Source organism: Carassius carassius, chromosome 18, assembly GCF_963082965.1.
Source record: "Carassius carassius chromosome 18, fCarCar2.1, whole genome shotgun sequence".
NCBI lineage: Eukaryota > Metazoa > Chordata > Actinopteri > Cypriniformes > Cyprinidae > Carassius > Carassius carassius.
The window spans coordinates 2,807,539-2,825,036 of record NC_081772.1 but is presented as its reverse complement, the minus strand read 5'-3'; the positions used below and the strand labels follow the sequence as shown (position 1 = coordinate 2,825,036).

At 35.9% G+C, this 17,498-nt stretch overlaps 1 long non-coding RNA gene across 1 annotated transcript in view; it reads left to right on the top strand.

The window, feature by feature from the left end:
• Positions 1 to 8,854: 8,854 nt before the first annotated feature.
• LOC132091769 (uncharacterized) overlaps positions 8,855 to 17,498 on the top strand; it is a 38,134-nt gene continuing 29,490 nt past the window's right edge. Inside the window, exon 1 of the long non-coding RNA XR_009422124.1 lies at positions 8,855 to 8,948. This is a non-coding gene — a long non-coding RNA (uncharacterized LOC132091769). The remainder of the gene's footprint in view (positions 8,949 to 17,498) is intronic.

Below are 17,498 nucleotides of genomic sequence, written 5' to 3'. Positions count from 1 at the left end.
TAAGGGGAATTTACAATGTGTTTTTCTATTGGGAATATCTGTGATATTTTTTCTTTGTATTTGTTTTTGATTACAAATGTATGTAGTTTTTATTTATGAAAAGAGGTTAAATGTGATTAATGTGAATACAGTCAAAGCAATGCTGGATTTGACTGAGATGCTAATTTGATGTCACGCAACACTCATTGCCATATTGTTTATGACCGCAGATAATAAACTACATTGTGACAGCCAGTGCCCCTGTGTCTACTTGAGAACAACCCAGAACACAACGCAGACAGACAAGACGGGTTACATATATATATATATATATATATATATATATATATAATTATCTATCCATCCATCTCTCTCTCTCTCTCTCTCTCTCTCTCTCTCTCTCTATATATATATATATATATATATATATATAAAATACTGTAAACAACAGATATTAATATTTGATTGTGTAATAGTATATGTTTTTACTGGCAGCTCGATTAAAAGAATAAAACTGACTTGTATTCTTCATTTTCTACTATGACTTACACACCTCAGGATAGTCATACTGAATGGTTCGGGAGTGTGTGTGTGTGTGTGTGTGTGTGTGTGTGTCTTTTTAGTTACATCAGCCAGTGTCACAATGTCATTATCTGGAACTACAGAGTGATTAGTCACATGACATTTACAGTTTAGGTGACATTGAATATCTCTCTGGCTCAAGATGAATGTTGTGAGCCATGTTCCTCCTGACATGATAAATGTCAAAGACTCACAATCTAGTGATCTTTACTTAGTAACTTAATTAATTGCTAAAGCAAATGGAAACAGAAATACATTACATTCACTGTAGTACTATTATTCTGCTGACCTATCGTCTGTTTTTATCTCAGAGAGCTAAACCCATATGCATCAAAACATTCCTGTTTACATCCACAACCAGCCAAAAGTCACACACACACACGTGTATATATTGCACAAGACACCATTTGAAGAAAACTGAACAGAGCGGGACGATGATGTCACTGAATCAGCAATGAACTGACTTTATGACTTTAACTATATAAAAAAAATACTTTTTACTATTGTCTTCCTGCTGCTTTGACACAATCTTCTGTATTGTATAAAGCACTATAAATGTGATTTGACATCTTGATATATAAATATGTACATTGAGCATTTGAACCTTATGTAATAACTGCATACGAGTCCCTCAGCTGTCCTCATTGTGAAAAGATTTATCTCAAAATCAAATAGTCGTTGTTGGAAAGGGTTCTAATATGTAAAAGATGCTGGAAAACCGAAGAATTTGTGGGAGCTGAAGGATTTTACTGAAGAACAGCAGCCAGTTTAACTGTTCAGGACAACAAAAAGCCGCTGTGGATCATCCACATCACAACACAGGATTAGGAATCAAGTGTATGAAAACTTTTGAACAGGGTTATGTTATCTATCTATCTGTCTGTCCGTCCGTCCGTCCGTCCGTCCGTCCGTCCGTCCGTCTATCTATCTATCTATCTATCTATCTATCTATCTATCTATCTATCTATCTATCTATCTATCTATCTATCTATCTATCTATCTATCTATTTATAATTTTGTCTTATATAGTGAATAATTCAGGAAGTACTATTAAGGATTTCCCCTCATTTACCGAGTGAATTCATCATTGCTACTTCCCATTCTGCTTGTAGGACTAAATGTTAACTGATTTCACATTACATACAATTTTTATTTTTGCTCATAGGTTTCCAGAGTTTAGGAAGCATTACTCCACAGAGTCAGAGTGTGGGAGCGATGAAAGAGCAGTGGACACTTCCTCCCTGGCTGCACACAGGAAATGATTCAATAGCCTGCATGTCCTTTTAATTTAGACAATGCTAACACACATAGTCAGCCTGTCCAGAGTTAATGCGATTGGATTTAAACTTCCACCAGGAGGCAGGCATGGATAAGCAATGTTTGACAGGGTTAACTTGGTGCGTCTTGAAGAAGCCTCCTCCTAAATCATGTGCTAATAAGAGAAGGGTGAGTGCTTTCCAAAGTGCTCATAAAGCTGTTAGCATCACAATGGCACAAAAAACAACAACAACAAAAAAACATGCATGAATGAAAATCACAGTTGAAGCCGAATCAATCCTCAAGACCCGTTCACACACAGAACGTAAGTGTTCTCACCAATGCATGATAGCATTCTGTTTATCAAAAGCACGCTGCAGTTTGCAGCTTTAAATTCTCGAGCTCTTTAAAATCAAATGGATTCTGTTTGGCTGTCAATGTTTTTAATCGTTCATACCTAAAAAAAAAAAAAAAAAAAAAGTTCTGAAAGTGATTTCAATGATATTGTTTGTCTGTGTCTTTAATGCTAGCCTAGTTGCGGTGTGAATCTCCCTTACGAAAATTAGCCATGGTTTTACTACAAAAACAACAACAAAAACATGTTTGCTATAATGTGTGTGTGTGTGTGTGTGTTTTACATTTTATATGTAATTGTGTGTTATTGGTTTCATTTTTCATTTTGTAATAAGAATAGATAAGCTGAAGGTAATCAAAATATGTACGCTTTGCCTGAACCACATTTTTGAGGATATTAATGTTTAAATGAAAACAAAAAGATGCAGTGGCATTTGATATCATATTTTATTTAATTGTAATTATACAAACAGTGAGGATAACTGGAGTAGCCAAGGCTAGCTGTGTGATGTTATCAGGTATGCTGCTGTTGCAATTGCAGAATTTCTGGATTTGTGTCCTCCTGTCCTCGGGAATTCACACTCCCGAGAGGAACTTGCCAAGTCCAAGCTACCAAGGATGCATGTCTGAATGTTGCATCCTTGGCATTGAGAAACAGCTTTTGTTTCCTTCCAAAAGTAACCTGCTCTTTTTGTCTGTCAATGTGTTGCTTCGCTATGTATTTTTCACTGTGTGAGGATGGCGTGAGAATCCAATCGCCTCAGTTCAAGCAACACGTGAACTTCTCTTACTCTTTACTACTAGTTATAGCATGGAAAAAAACACGAATGATCATCACAGTTATGTCGTCTCAGAAGGTTGTCAATACACTATAGTCCACTGACATTAAACTAACTTTATTGTTTGATTCGTTTGTCGGACAAAATGGTGGATTCAGTATTAAAAACGCCCGTCAATCAAACTCACGGCAACAGGTGAATTCCAGATCCATCCTATATATTTTTTCTCATTCCAGAAGCCATTGCACTCAACTATGTCAAAATAGGGAAAAAAGGAATATCACAATTTCTGTTAAATTCGACTTATATGCATGAGCTAGTTAAAGCAAGAGGAATTCGGATTGGCTGTCAGTGTTATTATCGATCTTGAGCTGGAAAAAAAAGTTCTGAAAGTGATTCCAGCAATTACGTTCCCATGTGTCGTTATCATTAGAGATGTGGTGTTGAGTTCGTTATTTTCATAGAATAAAAATGTTTATTTAAACTTAAATCATTGTTATCATTATAGTTATTGTCTTTGTTGTGAACGGGCCTTAATTGTTTTTTCAGAGTTAAAATTTCTTCATCCTGTTGCTTCCATCATGCAGATTTCTTTTTACACTTCTCAATAAAAAGTAAAATAATATAATTAAACTAGATTTTTCTAAGTGTTTTAGAACATTGTTATGTGGTTGCTAGGGCATTGTGGGTGTGATATTCGAGTCTCTATTACCTGCTGTTCTCTAAATATGTCTTGGATTCATAGTCATTGCAAGTCTATGAGATTTTTCAAACTTTATGGACCAGTATTTATCTTTCTTCAACAAGCCACATCATTTATAACAGTGGTTTGTTCAAAGCTCTCTTAAGTGTAAGTTTTAAATATAAGCTACAAAACATATGAGATGTAGACATGACCTGTATGGGCAAAATAGCCACTGTAGAATTCATTTTTGCTGAGTAACGTCATATAAAATTAACATGCGTACACACACACTTTTTGAAAGTGTGTGTTAAAGTTGTAGACTTTGTGCCTGAAACGGACACAGTAAGCAGATCTGTAATGACATCAGCAGCACACAGCATGTTTAGTTCATTATTGTTCTAGGGTTCTCTCTGAATGTCATGGTCGATTCCCACTGCCAACTTGTGAGTAAAACCTGATGATTCCCGAATGGAATAGATATGATGTCTAACATTAACAGATATTTGAATGACTCTATCGCCCCCTGGGTACTAAGATTTTTAATGGCGCACAAACTTAAAAATGTCAACAGTCAACCAATCCTTTTTTAATTTATAGTGTAACTTTCTCCACCACTTAACGACAAAAATTGTAGTTAATAACGCAAACTATTACTTTACAAATTTTAGGAAATATAATCAGACTACTTTTAGATTACTTTTTACTCATTTGTTTATTACATTAATATAAATAACAATTGTGTACCATATTTAAATAAAAATGTGTGCTGTCAAACGATTAATCGTGATTAATCGCATCCAAAATAAAAGTTTTGTTTATATAATATATGTGTCTGAACTGTGTATATTTATTATGTATATACTGTATAAATACACACACATCCATGAATATATTTAGGAAAAATAAGTTCAGTTTATACATGTAAACTTTTTTAAAACTGGAAGACTTTCTATACGCATATTAGCAGTTGGCAGTTTTAGAAAGGAACATTTAAAGATGAAAAAGAATAAGGGAGAATCAGTAAATTGTGAATACTTTATTGCTGTTTTGTGAATCATGTAATCAATAAAAATGTAACTAGTCTAGGAGTATTTTAAAATATAATATAATCTAATAACAAGTACTTAATTTTTGGAATATGATTATGTAATCCAGATTACATGTAATATGTCACATTTCGTAAGTAAAAATAATTACAAATTCCGTTCATGTTGATGCATGTTCAACGAAACCATGTGCATGCAATGTGTTGGCCAAACATTCGCATCTGTGTTTGGGTTTTGTTTTGACTAAACTATAGGCAGGATGTGGTTTGTGCAGTTTTGTGTAGTTGCTCAGAGCTGCTGGCTTTTGTTTTCCTACTGTTTATTCTGCAAGAGTGGATTTATGGATGTCGATTTCCGGACTCGATGGATCATTATAGATGGGAATTATTAAGTGCTTTAATGGGCCATAACTATTGCTACTAATGCTTCGTTGTTTTCCCATTTCAGTAATTTGTTATGAAATCTTAAATAAAGCCGACGAGACCACAAATCTACGAAAGGTCGCAGGTTCGGTGTTACATTTCATCTGGAAAATATTGTGAGCTATCACATCAACACAGCATCTCTCATATGAACACTTTCATAGCTTATATTCAATATCTCATACAAATTAGATTAATCATTATGGCTTGGGTGATTTTGAGATTTGGCGGCGTCGCAGAGGAGATGTCATAGATTGAAGTAGCCAGGAGGAAAGTTCTCATTTGTTTCAGACAAACAAGCAAACATAACCTTGCGCTGGCCCATGATGATGATGATTTTTCTGGCAAGGACAGCTCACCCTCTCATAGGGAGTCATGGAAAAACCGTCTGGTGTTTTCATCCCACCCAGAGATTTGATTTAAAGAAGAACGCCCGCGCATACTTCCGTCTGGGGGTCCGCAAACTGAGAGTGTCGTGAATGACCTACATCGCTGTTCTCTCTCACAGCTGCTGCTGCTGCACTGAAAACTGTGAACAAAGTCTGGTAACATGTCATTTTTTGTTTCAAAGCTGCTTCTATGATAATGTTCATTTTAATTTGATGATAAAATATTTTTATAGTGGTATAAATACCACTGATGTCAAAATAACTCCGCATGCATGCCAGTTCTAAACTCTGGGCTTTTAAATGCCTCATCGGTACCATGTCCTCTAGTTCATTTCAACAAACTTAAAAACTAATGCTAATACAGCCAGAAACATTCTAACCATCCACCATAACATCCTGACATAAGCCAAAACATCTAGAAATGTTTTAACAACCTGCCAGAACACCTATAGCAATCCTCTAGCAATCAGCTACAAGACCACTGTGTTAACAGCCAGCCAGATATTCTAGCAATCAGTGTAGGGTGTAAAGCATCAATAATGAATTAATACTGCAATTTAATGATATTTCCCTTGAAAAAGTAAAGTAAGGGATTGCTCTTAATTTTTCTGTAATTTTATTACAATTACTTTTGATGTAATAGCATCAATACTGTATAGATTATGGAAAGATTCTATATAAAACAGTAATGGATTTAACATTAAAATTTCACATTTTCAGAACAAACTAGCAACACTCCGATATAACGCCCCTCTGTATTTACAGGCAAACAGCACTCACATTGTCTTTAAAACATTAACAGAAATTAGGGATGTGCGATATTTACAAAAAATGGCATCTCAATATTTTGGGGGCTTTTGTATTCTCGACAGGTTTTTGTTTGTTTTTTGCATATACTCATACAAACTCTGATGTCAGCTCACACATTGTTAAAGCAACGGTTACGATATTATTTGAGATATTATTTGAGATATTATTGTAATATTATTGTAAATCAAATTTAGCATACATTTTGTTTGTTTCTCTATAAGGGCATCATTCAGGACAAGGTCAAAGTTCAAAGTTGAGACTTGTTATAGCATTTATATATCATTGCTTTTTTGTTGTTTTTGATTGCTTCCATTGTCCTCATTTGTAAGTCGCTTTGGATAAAAGCATCTGCTAAATAACTAAATGTAAATGTAATGATGCAACCATGACTTGATTTATAGTGATACCCAAAACAAGGGGAAAAATCAGCAATATTTAACTGCTCTTGGACGTGCCTCTGCTGGAAAAAAATGTGGCTCTCCTCAGAGGGGCAAGAGAGGGCAAATGCCTCCGGGGTTTGTTTCCTGCTCCTAAAGAGAGCATGCATTAGGATCCACGTTGAGTGCTCCACTTACTGATCCTGTACATGCTAGACACGAGGAGTTTATGAGTTCTGAGACAGACAGTCAGTTTCTCCATGGATTTCCTGCGGCCTTCGTTTGACTGGAAATATGCGGCGTCATACACAAACAGCCGAGATGGGAACAAAAGAATGTTTGTGATGAATGAACAATGATTTCTCTAGTGACTTTCTCTTGACCAGGCCAGTGTCTGAGCCTTTTGAGATAGTCGCTGATATTGTGTAAGACTTCTGTTTGAGGTTCAGTTTTGGCTGCTTTCAGATGCACATCTGTCATGGGTGAGTAATATTGTGCAACAGACGTGTCGCTGAGGAAAAGGTGTAGCTCATCCAAAAAGCTTTTACTCACTCTGTGTTGATCCAAATCTATGAGCTTTTGATTTCCAGGAAACACAAAAGGAAAATTTGGTGAGAACCTTTACAGCCCTTGGACATTCAACTGGTAGAAGTGGCCACTTCTGTCACACTCTAAAAAGGACAAAAAACATTGTGAAAGAAACATGAAAGCCATACAACACATGCTCTATATAAGAGATACTAAAGTTGGCCCATGATGATCTTTTATTTGGCATGCAATGTCATATCACAAGAGGAGAGAAAAAATGCTTTGGGTTGTTGGAGATGAGTCTCAAGCAGAAATTCAACATATTTACCATGTTTTTGCAATATTGCAGTAGCTTTACCAGTGTGCCTATTGATTGTTTCTGGTTATATTTGGAGTTTGGAGATGCAACTGGATGTAGTTCAGTGTACAATGAAGCATGTATCAGAGCTAATGGCTCTTCACTGGCTCATGTAGAGTTCAGTCCTGACTCTAGACAGTTGGAAACTACAAGGACATAATCAAAAACAGAAAACTATGGTTCCCCGGAAGCGCAAATATGTCTCACTAAGAGACATTTGAAAATGACAACGAATGCTGAAGAAGCTTCAGGAGATGGAGAATCGTAAGGTTGTTAGCTGTATTCTGCTTTATTTTATGCATTTGGTTGATGCTTGTTAGTAACTGATGACATGTAATCTGAATCCAAAAATTAAGAACTTGTAATTATATTACATTTTAAAATGCTCATAATCAGATTTCAGTTTATGGATTAAATGATTACAGATTATTCACATAATGGCAGTATATTATTAATAATTTACTGATTCTTCCCGATTCTTTTTCTTTTTACATTTTTTGTCAAACCACCTTGACCTTAAAATATTTACTTGAAATCCCTCTGAGATTTAAAGTTAATATTTCAATACAATATATTTGCTTGTTCTTTGATATTGTCTTATGACCATACATTTTATTATTATTCTTTAAAATATAAAAATAATGCCATTTAAATCTATAAACAAGGTAAAAATGAATCTAAAAAGTAGTTCGAAAGTAGTCAGAAAACATAGCCTAAAATGAGTAATCTTGAAAATCGTAGTCCGTAATGTAATCAGTAAAAGATTATAATTTAAGTAATCAACCCAGCACTCTATGTCTGTTATGCTGCTGACCATGTCAATGACCAGTTAAACAAATACATGTGCACATGGTTGTGTAAAGTCCAGCCACTCAAAAACAAACACCATTGTTAACCAGGATGTTTGCTGTAGAGAACATCTTAAAATAGTGGAAAAACACACCTCAAATTAGTCAGATATATATACACTTATATACACTTAATTCATCTTTTTATTTATCCTAAAGAATTGTACGATGAACGTCTGAGACCTTTAAGTTGATACATATTTACCATTTAAGTATAACGCAACATGACTCCATCAAGCTGTGCAAGAGAAACCTCTGAGCAATAAACTTTTCTTCTCGGCTGGTCCATTAGACTTTGGTCAGGGGTGTCAAACTCAATTCCTGGAGGGCCAGAGCCCTGCAGAGTTTTGTTCCGACCCTGCTCCAGCACACATACCATGTAGTTATCATCTAAGCCTGAAGGACTTGATTAGTTGATCAGGTGTGTTTAATTAGGGTTGAAGCTAAACTCTGCAGGGTTCCAGCCCTACAGGAACTGAATTTGACACCCCTACCTGAAGAGGAAGGTGAAAAAAGAAAGGTTAAGAGCTTGAGGTAAGCAGTGTTATGTTTTAGCGCCGAGTCATGCTGATTTAATGTAGCATTTTTATTGGCTAGTCAGTAAACGTGAGTTGTGGCAGCAGACCCACACTGCGATGATCATGCTGAATTCCTGACACTGTTAGAAAATGATCATAGGCTATCTTTGGTCGCAAGACCATGTCAACGGCCATCTTTGAACTGCTCTCACTGAATTTACATTTACATTTATGCATTTAGCAGACGCTTTTATCCAAAGCGACTTACAGTGCATTCAGGCTATGCATTTTTTTTTCCTTATTAGTATGTAGTATGAATGACATAGGACCACAGATTAAAATCCACGATCACAGAAATCGACACAATTGTTTTCACGATGCCAATCTTTCATCAGGAACAGACGAAAATTGTGCAGTGTGTAGAAGGCTTTAAGTGAAGAACACAGACCAAAGTTTCTTTGAAAAATTCAGAAAAATGTCTCTGCATTTGTTTGTGATCAGCACTAACTCTGAAAACTGCTTTGGTATCATGGATGACTGATATGTTTGGCATGGAATGACTTTGGAAGTGAAGCTGGGTTTCAAAAATCTTAAGAAAAGCAATAAGCAAATATAAAACTATATTATTATTTTAAGAGGATTTAAAGGGGTCATAGGATACCCATTTTCCACAAGTTGATATTCTTTAGGGTCTTAATGGAAAGTCTGTAACATAGTTTGGTTAAAATTTCTCAATGGTAGTATAAAAACCATTTTTTACCCTGTCAAAAACAGCTCTGTTCAGAGCACGCAGTTTTGTAGCATTTTCCTTTAAATGTTAATGAACTCTGCCGACCCCGCCCCTCTCTTCGAGCCACTCTCAGAGAGACCGTTTACTTTAGCTGCATTAATCGTGAAACTTGTTAATTAGCACATTATCGGGAAAGGCGATTTGCAAAGATTCTTTAAAAAACTTTAAATAACTTCTTCTGTTGGTAAAACTGGATCACGAATGATTCACACAAACATAGACACATTTAGGTAGATCGGGGGTGCATTCCCTTCAGAAACCAAGGTAATCCACTGCATATTCAGTGGCTCAGATGTTGGGAGTAAATGATTACTGCTAATGTTCATTATTACATCCAACCACCGAAAACCTCTCATTCTTGTCTACATCTGCTCCGGTGGTGAAACAATGGCGGAATGATGCCAGTCACTTATGGCTTGTCTAAGGTAAGACGCCAGTCCAGTCTTTACTGAAATTACACTGTCAATCAAACTATTGTGGGTGGGGCCTGTCAGTGTGACGTCACAAAGACAGGCATCAGAGATTGGCTTGATTTGAGAAAGGGGTAAAAATTTGAGTAGATAAAAAAAAAAGCACTGGGTGGATTTTTATCAACACATTTAATTTCAGACAACTTGTAAAAGTGGATGTAGCATCCTATGACCCCTTTAATAAATCTCCCTGGGTCAAAAGAGAGTTTTGTCACCTCAACATGCAGGCTTGGACAAGAAATGGCTGAATGAAAAACAGCCTTTAATGTGTTTCGTACTCAACAAAGATTTTGAAGATGGTTTATTCTGAGAGCACTAAATAAAAAGATTTACTTCCCCAGCAAGTGGCCCTTTCATTTTATATGTCCTGATGGTTCAAACTGAGGCTTCGTTTACACAACAACGATGTAGTTAAAAAAGGAAAGGGTTTTTCCTTGCATTTTTAAAAAGTTTCACAAATACACAACAATGTTTTCAAAACTATATGCGTTTACACGTATCCGCGGAAGCAGGCAAAAGTGCTGTATTACATATGCCAGGCCAGTAGTTGGCACTGTCACCTTGTTGGTAAACAGTACCTGAAGGGAAGTGACGATTATATGTTGTATATGATGCATCTCCACTGTTGGTTGTAATATTGGTGAAGTAAATCCACATTTTGCTGAAGAAGGGTTCAAAAACTCTTGAGCAGCAACAACACTACCATGTACTCCGCCATTGTTGAGTGTGTTTGTTCGCACTTGCCTTTAAAATTGACACGTACTGTGCATGTCTACATACCAAACTCATCACCGAATTGGGTAATGGTAGCGTTTTCAAGAACTTGCACTTTGCAACCTGTTTCAAAATATCAGTCCCCAAAACACCATTGTTGTTTAAACGAACAAGCAAAACACATAAAAAGTTTTCAGTTTTTGGCTCGTGAAAATGACCCCTGAAATGGTCTGAGCTCCAAATGCTCAGAGCTGCCAGTGATTGATTGGGTGAGCACTCTACCAATCTGACCTCTTGCTTATTTAAACAAGGAGAGGTAACCCAATATGTTAAGAGCCGAGATCACCAGGGAGCTACTGATTGGTGGTAGATAAAGATCAGGGCTGGAAGCCCAAAGGTTGTGGGTTCAAAACCCAGAAGGGGTTTCAGTTCAGAACAGGAGGGTTGCTGTTTTCAGCTTACATTTGAGCCTTTGAGCAAGAAATTTGAAGCCTGAAAGATACTCTTGCATGCAAAAAAGTGAACGCAAACACTTCTAGCAATATAATGCAATGATGTGTTAAAATGTTTAATGGCACAGACAACTGAAGGACACTATCATCCCATTGAGTAATGAGATTTGTTACTGCCACAGTAGAGTAAGAAAAACGTTTTTAATGCACCAAGGCTTGATTTTTTTTTTATCATAAATACAGTAAAAACAGTAATATTTTAAAATATTAGTTTAAAATAGCTGTAATATATACTATATACTTTAAAATGTATTTTATTCCCTTGAAGCTGAGTTTTCAGCATCATTACTCCAGTCTTCAATGTCACATGATCCTTCAGAAATCATTCTAATATGCTGATTTACTGCTAAAGAAACATTTATAAAAGATTTATTTTTCAGGATTATTTGATGAAAAGAAAGTTAAAAACAAAACATTAGAAATTAAAAAATATAAATTTTGTGACATTACAATTATCCTTACTGTCACTTTTGATCAATCTAATGGCCCCTTGCTGAATAAAATCGAACTGACCTCAAATGTTTCAATTGTAGTGTACATGCAGCAGGCTTGCACACTTCAGCTGTTTAATGCAACGTATATTTCTCAACTAACACTGTCCTAAGTTTATGCTTTGGATAAGCAGCATCAGCTAAATAACTAAAAACCACATAAAGAAAAATACACACACACACGCACACACACTGGCTTGTGGCTATGAACAAAATGTCTGACTCAACATGGAATCAATTTCTTTACTGTAAATTTTCCAGTGGCTGGGGCAAACATTTGGCATGAAATTGCCAGACGGGGAAAGTAAAGACAAAAGGACAAAAACGCTGTAAGAATTTCACCACAGGTCAGTGGTAAACCTGTTTGCAGCTCACCGTGATCCTTTAACTCCCAAAACATGTCTTTTATTACAATGATGAAAGGTTTTCATTTCAATGATAAAAAGCACACACTGATTCAAAGTATAATTTGCCAGTTTATGGAAAGTTAGTCATATAGTTGCTCTACAAAGTAGGAAAGTTCAAGTTAACAACTTTAGCATCACTTTTCCCCATAAATCACGATCTAAAGTCAGCCGTATATATATAAGCCACAGTGTTAATGTCTTCTGGAAACTTTATAAGGCTTTGTGTAACTGTTACACATGTTGTAGAATTATTAAAATTGGCTGGTTATTTTAACAGCATCTTATTCTGATGTTTGTCAAAGGTTCCAGTTTGCAGGCATATCAGTTATTTTGTTGCACTGCTGATTACCCAGCATGCTTTGCATTGGGGATTTGATTACTAAGACTACTATAAAAATCTGTCAGATGAATTTAGAGGGAATTCATAGTTGGCTGTACCTTTACACTTTACTGTAATGTTATTATTGTATATGCGTATTACAGTTAAGATATAGTAAAAAGTGTTGGACTTGTTCATTATTTTTATACTTGTTGAGTTAGTGATGGGAGAAACAAAGCTTTTCCAAACTTTGTATTATCTAACCAGTTGTTTGCAGAACATAGTACATCCTGATGATGTAAATCACCAAAATGGGTGATCAAGGATGTTCATTTACTTCCTCTAATTTTATTTTACTACACAGTTGTACAGGACTGGTTTAAAGTTTTTTCTTCAAAAACGAGTAAAAAAAAAAACAAACAAAAAAAACAAAAAACCTTGGCATGTTCTAGAAATGTTTCAATTGTGAAACAAACATAATATTCTGGACAAAGCAGCATGTGCATGAGGTTTGGTTCGTGTCTGTTGAGGTACACCCTCCCCAAAGGAAGGTTCTCAGAATTATTTGAAGCTCCACCCTGAGTTTTAAAGATTTACATCTGATTTCCACCTATGGGATGCCACATTTGCAGACTGATTTTACAGAATTATGCACTCTGTGGAATTTCCTTTCGATGGCTCAATTCAAACATCTGAGCTGCATATGAGGCCAACAGCATGGGAAGGCTGACCTGTCAGAACCTTCACACAATATGAAAGGACTGTGGAGGATTTACAAACACCTCATTAGAAGTCAATCTCTAAACAGGGACCAAGTACTAGTTCTACAACAATTGTTAACGTGGGATGAAGGTCTAAGTGCTAATAGCCCAAATGAGAATCACACACTGATCCTAAAGTCCACAAGACGGTTTCTGGAGGAGTGATGGTTAATGATGTTCTTATTCAGTATTTTTTTCTTGTTTCCCAGTACAAATGACCCATTTAAAATGTCTACATTTACTTGAGAATGGTGTAAGATATAAAAAGTGCAGTGAGCATTTTCTGAGACACAATGTTTATATTTGAACTCACCAAAACCAACACACACCCATTTTGACAGCCCCGCCCCCAAAATTCAAGAACATGCGATGCAACACAGGCACCTCCCCCATCACAAGAAGTGGACACGCCCCTTACTTGTGTGCACTTGTGTGACTTATCAGTCAAGCGTCCCCAACTAAGCAAGTCAAAAGCTAGTAAAAACAGCAAAAGTTTCTACATTCATCCATTATTATTTTTCAGTGAATGGGTTCAGAAAAATGTTTGATACAAAAATATATTTGGCAGATCTTTGGCAATTTTTCTTGTTTTAAGCAACAACTCAATTTTGAGTTTTTTTTTTTTTTTTTTTTCAGAAAATAAAATAAGAAAAAATAAGACTCTTTCTAAAGTAATTTTGCTTCTCAAATAAATATATCTTAAGTTGAATGTTTAGTAGTAAGGAAGTTTAGATATTGGTACTGGAAAACCAGATTATGATACTGAGTAAGAAACATTTTCTTTTGCAGTGTTGTAATTCTGGCTGGTTTTGTGGTCATGCGTAAATCTGTTGACTTTCTGACCTCCAGTATGGGGCATTGAGCCGTGTTTGAGGTGTCAACTCACAAAACACACAACAGTAAATCAGCAGAGGTCATGGTGAGAAGCAGGACATGAAACAAGACTCACATCAATACTACATCCAAGGAATGAAAATCAGAGGTCGGCATGCACTTAATTTGAGTGCCTCTGAGATGCTTTTCATATCGTCTGTCTGAACAGATATGACATACTGGGCTGTAACAGCATCTAATTGGTATGTGCGGACGGGAGCACGAGAGGGGTACGGCTGGAACGTGCCTTAGAGAGGCCTGCAGGTTATGAAGAGCCTGCTCTGAGGTTTGGCGAGGCTGATTAAGGGTTATGACATCCAGACGCAGTCTAAGCCTGCAGGTTTGGATGAGTGATAGCAGACCAAACAGGCCTGACTCATGCTAATCTGGGATCTAAAGAAACATTCTGTCTTCTTTTACAGCAGAATATGTTTTGCTGCCACAGAGCTTGAGTTGGTGCACAGATATGTGCCATTCTGAACTGATTTGTCAATGAATTTAAAATAACAATTCAAATCAAATGTATTTGTAGTGCTTTTTATAATGCAAATTGTTTTAAAACAGCTTTACATTTTGGTCGGTTTTGGTCTATTAATAGTTTTAAACATTGGTCGATTTGTTCCATTGAGAGATTTAAATATTAAACAAAATGTTCCATTAAGAGACTTAAATGTTGCTCATTTTGGTCTATTAATAGATTTAAATATTGGTTGGTTTTCTTCTATTAAGAGCTTTAAATATTTTTTGGTTTGAATAAGAGATTTAATGTTTTGGTCTATTAATATATTTCAACAGAGGTCAGTTTTGATATATAAATAGATTTAAATATTGGTTGGTTTTGTTCTAATACAAGCTCTAAATGTTGGTCGTTTGGTTTGAATAAGGGATTTAACTGTTGGTCTTTTTTGGTCTATTAGTAGATAGAGATATTGTTCAGTTTTGGTCTATTTAATAGATTTAAATATTGGTTGGTTTCGTTCCATAAAGAGTTTTAAATGTAAGTCAGTTTTGGTTCGATTAAAGGGGTCATCGGATACTCATTTTCCACAAGTTGATATGATTCTTTAGGGTCTTAATGAAAAGTCTATAGCATACTTTGATTAAAATTTCTCAATGGTAGTGAAAAAAACACCATTTTTACCCTGTCAAAATCAGCTCTGTTTTTAGCACTCTGTTCTAGTCCATGTTGCTTTAAATGCTAATGAGCTCTGCTCACCCTGGCCCTCTCTTCGTGGGGTGACGAGCAGACTATAAACTTCAGCCACTGTACTTGCTAACTAGCATATTAGGAAAGATTCACAAAAAACCCTTATACTCACTTCTACTGATGAAGCTGGATCACGATTGATTCGCACAAACTTAAACACATTTAGGCAGATTAGGGATCGGCGCATTTCCTTCAAAAATGAAAGTAATGTTAATCCTCAGATGTCAGGAGTAAATGACGGCTGCTATGTTTATTATTACATCCAACAACAGAACACCTCAATCGTGTAATTCCCCTGCACCAGAGTCGACGCAATGGAGGACAGCTTACAGCTCACTCAGGGCGGGTCTAAGGTAAGACGGCCTTGTCAATCAACTATCGTGGGAGGGGCCTGTGCAGAACTACGTCATTCTGACAGGAATCTCAGAACAGTCTGATTTGAGAAAGGTGATTTGAAAATAGGGATTAAAAAAAAAAACACTGGGTGAATTTTTATCATTATAGGGTGGATGTGTACACACTTCCAATAAATTAAGGGTAGGGTTATGTTTAGGGGTAGGGATTGGGTTAAGTCTATATTTTTGGACAGTAATGTTGATCCAGGATCATCAGAAGATATTGATCCAGGAACATGACTTACTTGGCAAAATCACGGCGACCCACTTCCAACACACATTTATGTTCAAACAGCAACAAAAGTGAATTTTGTATCCGATGACACCTTTTAGAGATTTAAATATTTTACAAAATATTGTTCTATTAAGATATTTAAATGTTGTCAGTTTTGGTCTATTAATAGATTTAAATATTTTTTGGTTTTGTTCAAAGCAAGACGCAAAACGTTTCTTAAAGTATTAATGAAGATATGATTGGATGTTACAGGTGAAAACTGATTCCCTGGCGAACGTCATAAATTAATCAAGAGATTTCAGTAATGGATGGTTTTGTTTTAAACGAGTAAACAATTCTTAGAAAGCATAAGTAAGGTATGATCAGTTGCAGGAGTCTTATAAAAGAGTCTTCAGTTCTTAAGTTGAATTGTGTGAGTGGTGAATTATACTTAAGTAGGTTCCTCCTCTTGTTTTTTTTTATTTTTTTTTTCATCCTGAATTTTATGCAACACTGAAACAGACTCAAAAACACCTAAACCAACCACATTTTTTAAACCTAAAAGTATGCACATGATAAGTCCATTTTGGTGCACTGTGGGTGTGATTGCTCATGTGCATGTGTGTGAAAATGATTTGACTTAATAAGCTAAGCTAGCAAACAGTGTCATGTTATGCTCACTAAAAGAAAGACTTTCCAGTGGCTTTTATTAGAGGTTAAATGATGATATAGTGGAGATGAACTCACGGCTCTGGCATGTTTCTGTGGTAGTCGATTTTTGTGCATACTTGAACGTACCCTCTAAAAGCCACCCTACAAGTAAACCCAATATGACAATGTTAACCTAGAATACACTTCTGTTTTGACACCATTGGCGGAACAGATCAACAGTGTTTCATGTTCTGACGCAATGTTATGGCTTGCAAACCATTTAAACCTATTACAACAGGCTTTGGTAAACTGGTCCATGAGCTCAAATCTTTAAAACAGAAAGTTGAACGCAGGTTCAGTAATATTTTTCATGCTGGATGGGTTTCAGTTTGATTGCAACAGTGGTGCCTGCCACAGTAATGAATTTAATGACCAGAAAAGGAGCACACATTACAGAATGAGTGTCCTTATACTGTTGTCAGTGATTTGTCAGTCTTACCTCATTCCTTATACGAGGGCACTTCTGATGTCAGCACGGAGAAGTGTGAAAATTGGGCAACAATGAATGTTTTAGCCCTCCAAGACAAGAGCGTATTGTGCTTGAATTTGTAGCAGGGGCTTTTGAAAGTGGTCCGTTATCACCAAAAAAACAAACAAAAACAAAAAAATAAATAATAATATTATAATATAGTATGTATTGTATAAAATTTGGATTTGGTCTCATGTAATTGCAATTTCTGATGTATCATGAGTCCAAATAAA